Genomic DNA, 4,054 nt, shown 5'->3' with positions numbered 1-4,054 from the left:
AGAGTCGGGTGATCTCTAGTGGAAATAAGCTCTAATGCAATACAAGCAATCTCCCCTACCTAATCCTACTCCCGGATTGTCTGCACTGGGTTTTCGTCCTCCGAATAACTCTTATCATCCATCATCTCAGTCATTAATAGATTTACAAGCAATGTAATTTGTGTAAAAACAATAGTACCAACAAAAGAAACAAGTAACATCGATTAAATTGAATTTGCTTCGGAAAATATATTGTTTGTCGAATAATAATAATTTTCAGCATCGGTACTTTTAACTATTATTTCTTTGCAATATTCGTAATACTTTTCCTTTCTTTTGCATAACTGTTGTATTGATTATTACAGTTTCCTTGTACATTTACTGAATTGGTTTTGGAAATAGTTTTTTCCTGTGATATTAAAAAGCTTGTGTATCTACAAAGACTCAATAACTGTTTAAAAAAGAGGAACTCACTAGTGTTATAAGGATTACGCAACAAAAAAAAAAGAAAAACAAACTGTAAAAAAGATTACGGACCAAGAGTCTGTAGAAGTTGATAAAAAAACTGTTTCATCAGTAGAAACCGAAAGTGATAACTAAATTTCTAATAGTCGAATAATATAATTTGCATTACATTAGAATTAAAAGCGCTAATTTACACTTTTAATTAATTAGTTCAAATATTTAAGATTTTTTTTTAATAATTAATTTTAATTTGTGACGTTTAAAAAATGTAACCTAAACACTGACCTGTTTACTCGTTACTGTTTACTATCTTGCTTTTTTTTTAATTGTCATAGATTAAAAATAAATCTGTTAAGATGGCGGCGTTCCCGCGTCCGCGCCTTCTATAACCGTTTCACAACTGACCATTTTCTTCTGAGATACACTAATTATATCTAGGTTTCCTTATCACTGTCATAGTACTAGATGCTTAATCATACTGTTTTGATTTCATTCTATTTAATTTCTAATAGAGCAAGAGCATAAATAATTTAAGAATTTATTTTTTTATTCAAAAGACATGGCGTCCGTTTGGTGGGATGATACCGGACTAATATTGCATTAGCCCGATTGTCCACTTTAAAAACATTTTTAAAAACTCTTCAAACATATTATTTATGTTTTTTTCTTTGAGTAGGAAGCAAATGATTTTATGCATAAGCATTCTTAAAAAGATTGCATATGTAAATATAAGCCATTACCAAAAAAAATAAAAAGATTTATTGAGAAATTTATAACGTCAATTAGTTTGTTTGTATTATATATTTGAACCCTTAGGACTTTATCGGAATAAATAAAATATCTAAGCAAGTGTCCGATAGATTTCATACATGTCACATCTGTTCTAAAAGGAACATTGGCTGGTATTTTCTATGCCTTAATTGGAAAAAGAAATTTAAAAAAGTAAAAATGGTTCTTTTTTATAACAGATAATTCACTTCAAACTACACTTACACTGACAGATCCAATGATAACAAAAACAAAAACTTTGTTGTTATTGTCGCGCACACGAGAATCAAACCCGCACCGTTCGCATCTCTGATGGCAAGTTACTACTTGAACAAGTTGCAGGGTCATTAAATGCTGCATCCCTCGGACACTGACCTTAAGGATACAGAAAAAAATCGAATTTATAGCTTGCATTGGCTTTCGCTTGGATTTTTGGATGCATATTTACGACTTTTGTTTTCATTTAAAAAAAAAAAAGAATTTATAATTTACGTAATGTTTACGCATCAAGCAAGTTTTAATTCAATGTTGTTTTTTTATTTGTCAAAGCAGAATACATGAGCTTGCAAATTTCTGTCTTTTAAAAGTCAAAGCCGATAATTTTATAGCATTTGCAGGAAAAGGTTTTTATTTTTTTAACCATCATCATCATGTTTCTCGTTATTCTACTCCCGTAGTGGCGCAACAGGTTTTTTTCCTCAACATAACTCTATCATACGTCATCTCAGTCATCACTCCCTTTTTTGATTGTCACATTTTACGCAATCCATCCATCTCTTTCTAGGTCTACCTCTACCGGTGTATCTCCACACTCATAACTAACGTTCTCCTTGTAACATGCGATTCATCCCTCCTCATAACATGACCATGCTAACCTTTTACTCCTTACCTTCTCTACTACTTGTTTTTTTTTTAATAAATAAGGATAATTCAATTATTATCTTCTATCTACTTAATAATAGTTTAAGTCTAAGGTTTAAAATTAACAAACAATGCTGTTTTATTGAAGGCTGACGGAATCTGTAACAGTGTTTATTGTCGAGAGGATATTTTCCTTATACTTCCTTTACGTTGTGACTAACTATCAATCTAAAATAAATAAAACATATAAAATAGTGAGCTAATATGTTAATGGCTGGTTTCCCAGATACATTTAACCGTTCGTAAGTATTATTGTTTCGACTACTTCATCAAATGCGTTTCCGAACAACGTAACTAGAGTTTTACTCCGTTTAAACTTTGTTCAACCTAACAGTTACAAATCACTAGGTAATCTTACTTATTCATGTTATAGATGCGAAAGTATAGATGGATGGATGTTTGTTAAAATTTGTAGCCTAAACGGCTGAACGGATCTCGATGTAATATGGCGTAGATGTAGAGTATTGTCTGGGAGAACACATAGGCTACTTAGTTTTTTTAATTCCACGCGATCGGAGTCGCGGGCGAAAGCTAGAGATAAAATAAATGAAAACGTAAACAACCTAACAGGCTTTTAAATGTACTATTGATTGTCTTAGATATAAGTAGTGTTACGTCATCATTTTTGACCAACTTCCCAAAAGAAGGAGGTACTCAATTCGTCTGTATGTTTTTTTTTGTTTTATGTGTGTTACGGCATAACACCGCCGCTAGTGGACCGACTTTGATAATTCTTTTTTTATCCGAAAGGTTATGCTTGCAGGTGGGTCCCATTTTTAAGTTTAAAATATACAGTGTAAATTCCAAGCGTTCTTTCAGGTCTATTCTTGAAGAACCATAATAAACTTCCTTACCGTTATTGTAACGACATTGTAAAAGTCTAGATAATCTGAATTGTAAATTATTCTGTTTGTCACAATTTATTAGTCAGACTTCGTAGATATTGCATAATAAAAACACGTTTAAAATATTCAATGGATTTACATTTTGTTACATAATGGGAACAATCACTTGCTTAAGTGAAACAGTAATTGTTTTCACTAATTTTATGTATTAAGAATTATTATTTATATTAAAAAAGTTACCTACGACATTTGTATCAGATTTTCTGAATTCAATTGCAAACTTGTCTTTTATTAGACAGCATAAAAAATGTCACACCAACGATTTTATTTATATACGAAAGTACAAAAAAAACAATCAATCGTTACATTTTATTGTATAGTAAAAAAGGTGCATATTTATTTTTAAATTCCCAGTTTTTCTTCAATCATTTTTTCTCATCTATCGTTTCTTGGCTGTTTATCCTTGGGTAAGAGAGTGCTCAAAGCCGCGCACACTGTAAAAACAATATTTCTATTTATAAAGTGAACAACGCTTTTGTTAATGAAAAAAAAAACCACAAAGATAAAAGAAGAAAATTAAAAAGTAAGGTTTTCTTATCTGTGTTTCCATTTGTACCAAAGTTACTATAGTGTGTCTAAATAATTTAGATTAGTTTGACAATTCACTTCAAATTTAATTGGGATGGTTGTGTAAAATCAGTCATGAATCTTATCGATTTTCGATTTTTATTCTTATAGAAGTTGGAATCGATAGATTTATAGTTATAACTTATGAAACAAAAAAGCACTGTTTTCTCAAATTAATAATGACTATTACAGCTGTACGTAATCGAATTGGATTTCGCTATTATTTCTATCATCGCTAAATTCTCTACACTATAATCAATACTAGAATTGTCCTATAAATTAGTTAATAAGAAAATAATAATTTTAGTTGAGTTCGATAATTATTTAAGCCGAATATCGATAGTTCATAATTGTTCGCTATGCATGTTTGTTTCGTCACTACGATGCCTGTCTATTAAGTACGGCATTTACCTACACACAAATTGAATTCGATACTTCATATGCGTCAT

At 30.6% G+C, this 4,054-nt stretch overlaps 1 protein-coding gene across 3 annotated transcripts in view; it reads right to left on the bottom strand.

Annotated features, from left to right (window-relative positions):
• Positions 1-1,517, bottom strand: part of LOC106102715 (synaptic vesicle glycoprotein 2C-like) — an 11,997-nt gene extending 10,480 nt beyond the window's left edge. The window contains exons 1-2 of one of the 3 annotated variants that reach the window (XM_013282266.1): positions 1,438-1,496; positions 730-949 (exon numbers count right to left, since the gene is read on the bottom strand). The gene's annotated coding sequence lies outside the window, so the exon portion shown is untranslated. Of the gene's footprint in view, positions 1-729; positions 1,014-1,437 lie in introns of those variants that run through there. The other 2 variants (XM_013282267.1, XM_013282265.1) reach the window with 2 other exon arrangements.
• Positions 1,518-4,054: the final 2,537 nt, after the last annotated feature.

This window comes from Papilio polytes, unplaced genomic scaffold (assembly GCF_000836215.1).
Source record: "Papilio polytes unplaced genomic scaffold, Ppol_1.0 DF823912.1, whole genome shotgun sequence".
Taxonomy (NCBI): domain Eukaryota; kingdom Metazoa; phylum Arthropoda; class Insecta; order Lepidoptera; family Papilionidae; genus Papilio; species Papilio polytes.
This window is presented reverse-complemented; position numbering and strand designations above follow the sequence as displayed.